This window comes from Stegodyphus dumicola, chromosome 2 (genome assembly GCF_044657685.1).
Source record: "Stegodyphus dumicola isolate Sdum_Otavi_A_Nest chromosome 2, ASM4465768v1".
Taxonomy (NCBI): Eukaryota; Metazoa; Arthropoda; class Arachnida; order Araneae; family Eresidae; genus Stegodyphus; species Stegodyphus dumicola.
In genome coordinates, this window is record NC_140769.1 from 9,573,867 (window position 1) to 9,586,405 (window position 12,539).

Here is a 12,539-nt window from a genome sequence, read left to right on the forward strand (position 1 = left end):
CGTTTTTTTTATACCTGGATTATATTAAGCCCTCCTTAAACGTCTTAAGAACTTCCTTAAGAATCTCTTCCGCTTCGCATTTCTTAGTGCTGGATCTGAAAAGAATCCTTTCGTGTCACAAATTTTTTCATGACGAATTCAGAAGACCCTATTCATGTCTTGTAACGTGATTTTAACATTTCCTAAAGTAACATTGTCGTCACTTTTCTTGACATGATACTCTCAAGAGGCCTATTTTTATTTTACTTTGGATGTCACGTTTAAAAGAATGTATAGGTTTTCTGCTTTTTTCCAATATTTATGTATGAAAGCCTCTGTTTTTAAAAATTATTCCCGCATCATATTTTATCATCATATTAAAAAAGACTTTAAACGTAAGTTCTAAAATTTTGACAAAGGGGAATTAGTCCTGAATGGGATATCAGTCTGGAGACGGCATTTTGTGTCGAAACATTTGAATGTGTTGTACAACTTTTCAAATTGTTGCCACCAAACATTATCGCCCTGTGTTTTGTTTAAAGAAATTAAATAAAGAAGAATTTGCATGAATGCATGTATGTTTCTCCCACTGTAAATAAACAGTGGTACCTAGAGACATCCAATTTTGAATAATGTAGTCCTCCACCCGAACGAGCCCACCAGCAGCCGAGGGGTAAAATCGCTGAACACTGGTAGTTCGGTTCGAGGTTCGATTCCCGCTAACGGGCTGGCTGCATGGGCGCTTTCGTGGTTTTCCCCATGTGTAAGGTGTATACGAGCCAGTTTCCCTTAGAAAGTCCTCCACGAAGGCATCCCTTTCCCTTAGGCAGATAGTCCTAGTGTGCTTTGCCGTATTCTCAATACACACACACCTCCACCCGAACATGCGCTTGTGAAAGCTCGAATATGAAATTTGTTTATTTCATATTTTGTAAACTTTTAACGAATTTTTGATTAATAAATGATTTGAAAGCGTTCAGTGGCAACGCTCTACGGAATATAATATCTCCGGCGAGACTGTCTATCGGAAATTCAAAAGACATGTTATTTTTGAATTTTTTGTGATTTTGCTGTTAATTAGAATTTTTTGTGGTCTAAGTTTTGTGGTTTAAGTGAACACAAATGTTGATTAAAAAAACAAAGAAAGGTTTATAAAGCCATCTTAATAAGAAAACTGAACAATTATATGATAAACTCAAAACACACTGAAATACACACAAAAGCATATGTTAACATCACTTCATCGGTAATTCTAAACGTATGCTGCTATGCGATTTTAAATGCTTTTCAATTTTACTGTTGAATTGTATATGACATAAGTGCGAAGAAAATGATGCTTAGAAATAAAGCTAAACAGACAAAAAAAATGAGTTAGTAGAAGTGAGAGCAGACTGGTAGACTGAGAAATCAGCGAGAGGGAAAAAAATTAACATACCTTTTTGGGCGAATGTTAAGATCTGAAGCCTTTCGGACTTTTTTTTTTTTTTTTTTTTTGTTGTTGTTTTGTTATTTGTTATTTTACTAAGGACAGATTATCATCTTTTTATACCTTTGTAGAGACATTAGGTTATTTCGAGTCCGGAGAGATAAAAAATTAGCAACGCCTTCGTCGGGAATCGAACCACGGACCTCTCAATTACGCGCTGAGTGTGCAGACCACTACACTACGAAGGCTCGCTAAGAAGGCGGGAGAAATACCTTATACCTTCAATCGTTAGAATTAAATTTTGAATATTTTACAACTACACAAGCTTTTCTCAATTTCAGTTCGCCAGAGCTCCTTGAGAAATCAGGGTTTCCATGAGAAAAAGGGCTGAATAAATTAAGCATTACTAGAGCGGCAATATTATCTTTGGAGAAAAAGGTAAAATCCTCGGGGCAGTTGAGGAATAAGTCATGGAAACTCGGATAAATTTCACAACCTGGGACTTAAATTATTTTCCGAAAAATGTTGCGGTTGAGGATCTGCATTAATATTTCTGGGAGTTGTATATATATCTGAAACACAAACAGCAATAACACAAGTAATTAAATAAAAATTAAATTATATATACTTTAAAGCAAATTTACATTTACAGACCAATCATATTCAGGAACTGCATATTCTTCACGGTTACTGTTACATTGGGTAATGTTTATATATACGCTGGCTTTCTAAAGTTAACCCTTTGTTGCAGACAAATAATCCAGAGAAGTTAAACGAAAATGTTTGCATTTTTTCTACTTATAACCTTAATAATAAAAAAATTTTTTTTTTCAAATTTTATCGTTATTGTGTTTTCTCCATGTGTAATGTGGATACGAGCCAATTTCCTTGAAACATACTCCACGGAGCATTCCCTCCTTTGGCGAACACCATCGTGTACGAAGCCATAATCAAAAATAAATAAATAAATAAATAATATCCTTTATACTTATTTTCTGTGGTATATAAATTATCTGTATCATAAACACATCTAAGTGCTGTTTTTTGAAATCTTCAAAACGGCTTTTCATTAATATATATCCATATATTTATTTTACAGATTTCCACTGCGGAGAAGAAGATAAAAGGTCCTTAAATGGTAAGTTACGTCTTTATTTGCGCTGTTTCTTGAGTGTTATTCTTAGAAATCGCCTTCGGCGAACTATTGTGATCATTTGAGACATTTAATGAGGAAAAGGAAACTTCTTTTTCTGTGAAACTCTACGCTCTATTCTTCAGGCTTATCCATTTCTGGACTGCAGGGTTTGTCTTCCTTTGAAGCAAGATTATGTTCTGCTAGCTTCGTTAATTATTAAATCAATCTAAAATGAAGCACTTTAATTTATATTCTCAGTATTTTACTGCTATTATTAGCAGTAAAATACTGAGAATACTGGACTATTTTATTCCTAATTTATTTAGCTAGCACTTTCCAGTTCTCCCTTTCTATTGGAAGGAAATAAAAAAACTAAGTTTAATGAAGCCTGAAGTACGGTAGTTGCCACTTAATCGGATTGCGGTTAATGTTATTATTAGGATATGGTTATCGAATGACCGAAGTCAAGTCCGTTTGTGTAGGAAAATATATCATATGATAAGATAAAAAATTCGGTTAATAAAATATTGCAGAATATTTTTTAAACTCAAGTAAAGTCGTTATGTAAGTCCGAAACAGATAATAAAAATTTTCAGGTGACAGAAAAATGTCCAAACGTAAGGGATTATGTCCTCAAACATCTAAAGATCTTAATTTCGATTATAGTCGATCATTTCAAATTAGGCACAAAAAAAAAAAAAAAAAAAAAAAAAAAAAAAACAGGGCCAGGGTCAGTGCTAGTGCAAATGGTGCAGTCAGACTGGGAGGCGGAATTTAGATAGCGGAGAGTAACTTGAAGTGGGCAGCAAAGACTTCGGAAATTTGGTTGATGGATTGATTGATTGTGAGTATGACAAATCCTCGAAGGCTATCTGTCTAAAGGAAGGGATGCCTTCGTGGAGGACTTTCAAATGGAAACTGGCTCTTCTACACTTTACAGATAGGAAAGCCCACGAAAACGCCCATGCAGGCAGTCCGTTCGCGGGATTCCAACCTGTGACCGAACTACTAATACTAGTGTTCAGCGAATTTTACCGCTCGGCCGGTGGTAGGCCCTTTGGAAATTTGGAAATCTCCCATAACGAGTGATTCGCATAACGAGCAAAACAAAATGTTTTAAAAAATCGAAAGCTTTCTGATTTTAACGGTCCCCCAAAACCGTTTGCTAAGTTTTTTTACACCCTAGCTGAACTGCTAGTCTAGTCTTCTGTTGATCTCATTCCTGCTACCCGATTTCTTTTTTTTTTTTTTTTTTTTTTTGTCTTTTTAGGTTTATACCTTTATGTACATCGTTTTTTTTTTCGCACTTACGCCCCATACAGTACATAAAAAATCGTAAAATTTTTAAAAGCTAGATAGCAGCATATGTTTAGAATTCCCGATACATTGGTAAGTGTTGACATAGACATATTTTTTTCAGTCGTCCTAGTTCATTGTATCAGTATTCCATTTTCTTAATAAAGTGGTTAACACATTTTTTTTGTCCCTTAATTATTAACTTTCTATGTTTTAACCTTATTTATTAAATATCACATTCTTCGCACTTAAGCCACATAAAATTCAATTTTACAGCAAAATCACAGATTATTTAAAAACAGTATATCTTTAGAATTTCCGATGCACAGTCTGGTGTACTGGTGATGAAAAAGTTTTATTCCGCACAGTGTTGCCACTTCTTGCTTCCAAAGTCGTTCAAGTTTGTTAACCCGAAAATTGATCAAAGTCTTACAAAATATTAAATGAATAATAAAACAAATTCGAAACTCAAAATTCGGGCTTCCAGGTGCACATGTTCGGGTGGAGGACTATGTTATTCGGAATTGGATGCCACTGTGTACTGTCATTTTTTTTTCACAATGCGAGGAACATGCATACCTACATGCAGGTTTTTCATAATTTAATTTTTTGGCAACAATTTGAAAAGTGATAGAACTGTTTATAGTGAACTGATTGAAAAAAGAAAGGTTCTAATTATTACTTTCTAACTATGTCTCGAACAGATATAGTTAGAAGCTAGGCCTCTGTAATACCACAGGTGAGTGAGGTACTGTTGAACTTTTCTTACTGTTAAGCTTCCATCCCTATTTTGAGAAAGAACACCCCGAGGGGTGGTCCCAGGGTCTCTCACTCCTCTTCTCCAGTCACCAAGCTAGTTTTCCGGCTCTTCAGTATTTTAAGTGCGTCCATTGAGTAGACACGCTATATACTTAGAACATCCATACCTTCTCGGGAATCCAAGCTCAGGCTTTAGGCACGACAGCCAGTGTTGTTAGTTAATATACCGACTTCGGCGCTGGTGGTGGCAGAGAGAAAGGCAGAAATTACAGAAAAGAATCAACATGAAAAGAAAATAATATGAAAGCTTTCAGATTTTATATTACGGGCAAAGAGGCTTTTTTTAAACTTTTGTGTGTTACCTTTATTTATTAAACACCATGTTCTTCGCACTTAAAGGGACTCGTACACCTTAAAACCCATACGATCCTCGAATATGTGACTATTGCAAGAATTGGGATAACTTATTTATTTTAAAAGCAATTACTTCCAACTTTTTACAGCTGACTGCATAATATAGCTGCTCTCTGAAATAGTAACCAGAAAGTCTGTGCTGCCACAAATATTATTAAAATTTAATCCGCTTTGTGACAAAATATTTCGTCATGTTTCCACCTTGCGCGCACAGTTTAAACCCTTCTGTTTCGTAATTTAATTCCATATTTAATACATAGCTTTTACAATATTTGGATACTACTGTGAACCAAAAATTATAATAATTTCATGTTAAATGTTTATTTTATTTAGAGTTGAGTTTATAAAATGTATTTTATTAAATTAAAAAATCTCTAATGTTTTTGTGCATAACTTTTTTAAATATTAAAATACTCATTAGATTTTGGGTTCAGTTAAAAAATAGTTCCCATATAAAAATTTTCATCCAATTTCAAGTATGTACCATTAGCCGTTTTTAAAATATGCGCGCAATGTGGAAATATGACGAAAATTCTTTCACAAAGCGGATTAAATTACAAAACTATTTGTGGCAACACAAACTTTCTGGTTACTAGTTCCCAAAGAAGCTATAATGTGTAGTCAGCTGTAAAAAATGGAAGTTATTGCTTTTAAAATAAATAAAATATACCAATTCTTGCAACAATCATATATTCGAAGATCATAAGGGGTTTAAGGTGTATGAGCCCCCTTAAACCATAAAATTCAATTCAACAGCAATATAGCAAAATAAGTAAAAGAGCATAAATTTAGAATTTCCGATATACAGTCTCGCGCGCTGGAGATAATTTTTTTTTTTTTTTTTTTCTGTACAGTCTTGCCATTTCTCGCTTTGAAATCGTTGAGTTTGTTAATCAGAAATTCATTAAAGGTTTACAAAATGTAAAATAGATATTAAAACAAATTCCAATTTTGGGCATCCAAATGCCCAAATTTGGGTAGAGACGTACGTTATTCAAAATTGGATGGCTCTAGGTACCGTTGTTTTATCACAGTGACAGAAACATACATACATTTATGCAGATTCTTCATTATTTAATTTCTTTAAATATAATACAAGGTTGTACTATTTGGTGGTAACTATTTAAAAAGTGATTTGCCGTTTATAATGAACCAAAGAAAAATGCCAAAACGAAATTAATATCGTTTTGGGCTAATAACATATTAGCTAACTAAATCTTACATATCATAAAATTAGGTACGGTTCTTTGTATAGGGAGATAAAAGAAGCGAGATACACAAACCGCAGTCATTTGAAAAACAGGAGCCAATGTATCCGTCACAAGCACTCCTTAATTAAAAGCAAAAAATTGTAGTTAATGCAAGTTCGGTTGATGCAACAAGTCTCCGACAACACCACGTGTTGCCGTAATCAGACAAAAATAATGCAATTACCGATAACCTTTTGGAGCCTTCGGGGTTCCAGCTTGACGAGATTAGAAACGAAATGAAACAAAATGACACGGGGATTTTGGAATTAATCGTAGCTGCCGCTGTTTCCAAGCGTCTGAAGAGTGGAAACAGAGCAAGGCGAGTTAACGCACGAGGGTCACGCTACCTTCTTCCACTTTCTTCGACAAGGAGACATTTATGAGGCAGTATCTTAAAGGAGGTTGACCTTAGCACGATTAAAAGTCAGTGTACCAGTCGGTGGCCTCGGATGGCCGCGTTCCTTAACCCCTGGTGACGAGAGGTGATCGTTCATGGTCGTGGATGATGTCTTCGATTGCAAAAGTCGTGACGGGATATTTGTCGAGGAGAAGTCGTGCTGGTTATGACAGCTCGGCTGCTCTATAGCAGATGAGGAAATGGCAATTTATATGAGCGGAAATCGTTGTTTTCTCTTTCAGTTCATTTACTTATTTAAAAAATATTCTCGTTCCGCCATATTGGTTTCTCGAAAGAGGAAATCTTCCACAGTTGGGGATGGTATCTTTCCGCACAAAGAGAACGGTAAAAGGAAATCTACAATGACTTCACCACTAACCACTCATGAACATTTAATGCACGAGTTTGTTAAAGTGGATATGCCCAAATAGCTGGATATGTGTGTGCTACGAAAAAGCTGTGGGGTCTTCTAATTTTTGTAAAATACGAAATTTGTAAAATGTGTAATAAAAGTAAAAACCGTAATTTCAATAATGCCATTACAAATGATGATAAAATATTACTAATAAATGTAAAAATTAGCACGGTGTAAAATTTTAAGTTTTGTGATTATTCGTAATAATTAATGGGTATATAAATTTTTTATAATTGTGATCTCGTGCTTAAAACTTTTGGATATCCTTCCCTGACTTGTCAAAATTATGATGTGAATGTTCCAGAAAAAAAGAACGATTTACAAAATTCATTCAAATTTTAATAAGACTCTAAAAATGAGCAATTATTTTAAAAGGATACAGTGCTTAAAATTATTGCGTAGAGACATTAGGTATTCTTTTAGAAGCAGGAAAGAGGACAAATTAACAACGCCTTCGCCGGGAATCGAACCACGGACCTCTGGAATACCGGCCCAGCGTGCAGAACCACTACACCACGATGTCACGCCAAGAAGGTGGGAGAAATACCTTATAATTGCATTCAAAATTTTACGACTTATAATTCTTTAATTGCTCATTTTTTTTTAAATTTTATTTTCAAAATTATATTTCTTATAATTTGCTGCTCTAATGCTTTTGGAGTTAGCGGATAGTTTAAATTATAATTTTGATTTATATATATTTTTACCTTACATATATCTAAGTTTTACAATATGTTTCTGGAATTTTGATAGGAAACTTCAGGTGTTTTTAACGACTTTTCCTAGGTTTCAAACTTCCTTTCTTATTTAAATTTATATATATAGTATAAATGTGAAGACTTTCATGTTTTACATGCGTTTTTTTTAACGTTTTGTGTTTTACCTTTACTTATTAAACAGCTTACCTTTACTTATTAAACTTCGCACTTATTCATTTTTACCTTATAATTTATTACCTTTACTTATTAAACTTCACACTTAAACCATAAAATTCAGTTCAACAACAATATCGCCAAATAAATTTAAAATGAGCATATCTTTAAAATTTCTGATGCGCAACCTCGCGCGCTGAAGATAATTTTTTTTTTTCCCGTACAATGTTCCTGTTGCTCGCCGTGAAATCGTAGAGTTGGTTAATCAAAAATTCGTAAGTTTTACAAAATATGAAATAGATAATAAAACAAATTCCAAATTCCCAATTTGGGCTTCCAGATGCCAATATTCGGTTAGAGACGTACGTTATTCAAAATTGGATGGCTCTACGTACCGTTGTTTTATCTCAGTGCGAGAAAGCTATATACATTTATGCAGATTATTCATTATTTAATTTCTTTAAATATAAAAACAGCGCTCTAATATTGGGTGGCAACAATCTGAATAGTGAACCAACGCAAAATGCGAAAACGAAATTAATAGTCCTTCTTGACTAATTGCCTCTTAGACTAAAAGGAATACAGCAGACACCGCTTAGTGCGATCACGTTATGGCTGCGTTGATAGCATTAGCCAAACGATAACATTAAGTGATTAGAAAAAAAATACTCTTCAAATCAGGATTGGAATTTCAGTAATTTAATGTAAATAAAACAAAAAACATATGAATAGATACTTTCACAGCACTTTAGTTGAGAAAATGAAGAGAAGTTTGGACAAAATCGAGTCTAGTGTCATTCAACAGATGGCATAAATTTCATTTTCTATATTATTCACCGCTTTGAATAGAGCGAAAATTAATTGTAGTAACTTTTACTATGTTCTGCTTGTTTAAAGAGATGTGCAGTCTAGACAATCTGGTTTGTTTTAAGCGTAAGACGTGCATATACGAAAATTACAAATTTGATTGAACCTGCGATATTAGATTTTTCGTAGCCAGGGATTGTTTTCTTTCCGAAATTCTTGAAAATGTATATTCATTATAAGGCGAGACAAACTTTTAACTTCCTGTCCCAGACAGAAAGATTAATGGTTAAATAAATCGAAATATTTCCTTATCTTTTGAAATAATATTTTTAATTAAATTTCGAGACAAGAATGCTTGTTGTGCAAAGTGCCTTTGAACTCTGAGAGGGAAACTTTAATGCAGCGTTGGTGAACCTATGACACATTTGTGACAACGCTAACGCGCTACTACATTTCGGGTTGACATGCCAGTGTTCGCCATCCCACGGTAGCAATTATTCCATCTCTTAGGACTACACTTCAACTATTGTATTCGCGTGAATAAGAAAATGTGCTGAATTATAACGTATTATTTTTCTACTTTGATGTCAATTGAATTGCATGCTATACGAAGTTGGTATTGCTCGCTTGAAGTACACCAAATACTTACCAGCAACATAGACTTGTGCATTGCAATTCCATCATTAATTAATGTTCAGGGAACTAAATACAATGTATTTTATATTTTTATTTCATTTTTAATTAAGGACAACTGTTCTAAATAACGTAATTTTTAGTGTACATTTATGAATGTCCCATTTTAGTGTACATTTATGAACGTACATTTGCATTTATTTTATGGGCAATCATTGCTTTACCTTTTTTAGCCCAAAAGAAACCTTAGTCCCAAATCAGATATTAATACTAATTCAGAAGTCAAACAACAAAGAGATATTAATCTCGAGATTATTAACAAACGAGATATTAATCTCGAAACGGCATTTTGCGTAGTTGAATACGTTGCATCGCTTTTCAGATTGTGGCCACCAAATATTATTCCCCTGTATTATATTTAAGGAAATTGACTAATGAATAATCTGCATAAATGTATGCATGTTTCTCGAATTGTGAAAAAACGGTAGCACCTAGAGCCATCTAGTTTAATATAATATAGTCGTCCACCCGAACCTGGGATCTTGAATTCCGAATTTGTTTTATTTTTTATTTCATATTTAGTAAAACTTTAAGGGATTTTTGATTAGCATGTAGAGGATTTTTTTGGAGGCCGGAAAGATAAAAAATATGCAACTACATTCGCCGGGAATCGAAACACGGACCTCTGAAATACCGGCTCAGCGTGGAAAACCACTACAGTTTTTTCTTGTTTAATAGTAAGTTTTACATTTACAATTTAAATTACAACTCGCCAATAGCTTTTTAGCTGTTTTCTTTTAATTTTACATTTGCCTAACTAAGCTTTCTTGTAAAGCATTTTCATGTTAATTAGTAAGTTTTACATTTACAATTTGAATTACGGTGCGTCGGGAAAAGAGCGATATAATTGAGACTGACCAAACATTTTTTAGATCATTAAGTTGGAATATTCTATTAGTGAAATTACGCTTATAGTCTCAATTATTATAGTTTGACGAAACGCGCTTCAGGTATTAACTTGATTCGAGTTTTGAGCTGCTTTTCCCTTCATAAATCCGGCTCAAACCTCGATTTGAGCTATTTACCATTTTCTAAAAAAAAATTTCCACAATCTGTATTTTTGAAATATATTTAATTTTTATAAGAGTCCTTTAAAAAAAATTTCGTGCGTGTATATTTATTAATTTTGCACTCACCCTTTTTGATTTTGATTTTGTAATCAACTCGATTTGTAATTTTAACATTTGGTTTTTACGAGATGGCTTTTAATGCTTTATTTTTGTTTCTAGTTGTTGCATTAATTTACATTTTTGCTAAGGAACTATAAAGTCAAATGTATTTTTTAGCATAAGCTTTTAAACATTACTCTTTCTTATAAAATATTAAAAATTTGCAGCTCAATGCGCAAACTTCTTGACCACTAAGGTCTCTCTAATTCATGTGGTCTTGCTACTTATATATATATATACTAAATAATATTGATTAATCGATTATATTATCTCCTAAGTTTAATTAAAGTAGAATTATCGTAAAAGAGTATATATATATATATATATATTAAATATATATATATTATATATGTAATATATATATATTTAATATATATATAAGTCAGAAGTAACTAAAGAGCAGGAGGAGGAATTTTGATTGCGTAGAAGTATTGATCCATAACGACTAGGAAATTGGAGGCGAATGCAGATTAAATCTTCATTTTTATTTTCAGCGACACACAAGTCGGCACATTAAATGTGCCTGTTGAAAAGGCTTACATTTTTGATAACTTTGTAGCAAGAAAGCAGCAGCAGACAGACAGCAGTCCATCTAAGGCAAAGCGTAAAAAGAAAATGCATAATGTTTAGGATGAAATCTTAAGTCAAACTGAGTTAGCTTTGGTTCTCAAAGAATTTTGATTGGATAGTTAATATTGCTGTAAAATTATTATTGGCTGGTTGAGTTTTAGTTTTATTTACATCATCATAATTACGTAAAAATCATATAGTCTCGAAAGAATAGTCTCGAAATGAATAGTCTCGAATTGACGCAGTGCAAATAGATGTTGCTATTTTTAGAATAGAGAAGGGAAATTAATTTACGCTGCTAATTAATTCTGTAACATATTCTTTATATTCACACATATTTACATATCAAAAACTATATAACTTATGTGTAGATTCAGTTGCTATATTAATATTAACAAATGAATTAGGAAAAGGAAAAGGAAAAAAATTAACAAATGAATTAGGTTTTGAATTAGGAAAAAGAGAGGAGGAAGAAAAATGAAACAGAATATACAGCGAAAAAATTATTACAATTTTAATTGTTAATAAAATAATATAATAGCAAATATAAGTTACACATTTTATAACATAAAAGTTTAGAAGACTAAGCAAATAAAAATAATTATTTTACTTAAATTACGTAAAATACCTTGTTATATATAAATCATAATTATATTTTTCACATACACTTACTGCATATTAACTAATATATGTAAATATCTAATTTTATTATCGATTTCATCATAGTTTCTTACATGATTCGCGATTACCAAATGTAAGTTTGCATATTTTCCGCGTTTTTTTTTTTTTTTTTTTTAAAGCTTTACTACGCCCTATATTTACAGTAGCTAATAATAAACGTTGACAGACTAAATCTTTTTTCAGTCCGTCAAACAAAAACCACATACTGGGATGGCTACAATTAAATAATGAATTTAGTACCTCATGAACGCTTTTATAACAATTTGTGGTTTTATGAGATTTTTCAAAGGCTGCTTCATAATGATTTAACACTTCGATTGGAAACTGTGATCTTCTAGAACGTTTTTGGCTTCAAACTTAAATAACTACATTCAAGCATCAATTTCTATAGATGCACATACGCAAAAATAGAGTAAAAAAAAATAAATAAATAAACTATTTGAAAAAAAATGTCGTACAGAACGCAGTGGTACAAAATATTAAACTACATGCAAAACTTTACTATAATTTTCATTCTTTTTTATACCGCCTCTTAAAATAACCCCCACTAACCCGTAAAGGTTAATTTGAGCATTTGTCCAATATTTTTTTCAAATGATCAAATATTTTTTCTTTTAAAAATTCAAGTAGGTGTATGATGCTCAAATCGATTAATTATTGAATGATTAATGTAAGG

General features: G+C 32.5%; 1 long non-coding RNA gene across 3 annotated transcripts in view; it reads left to right on the forward strand.

Moving 5' to 3' along the window:
* The window catches only part of LOC118182414 (uncharacterized), a 522,263-nt gene that overhangs the window by 402,149 nt on the left and 107,575 nt on the right, over positions 1-12,539 (forward strand). For all 3 annotated transcript variants that reach the window (XR_015039383.1, XR_015039384.1, XR_015039385.1), the window contains one exon: positions 2,505-2,543. This is a non-coding gene — a long non-coding RNA (uncharacterized LOC118182414). The remainder of the gene's footprint in view (positions 1-2,504; positions 2,544-12,539) is intronic.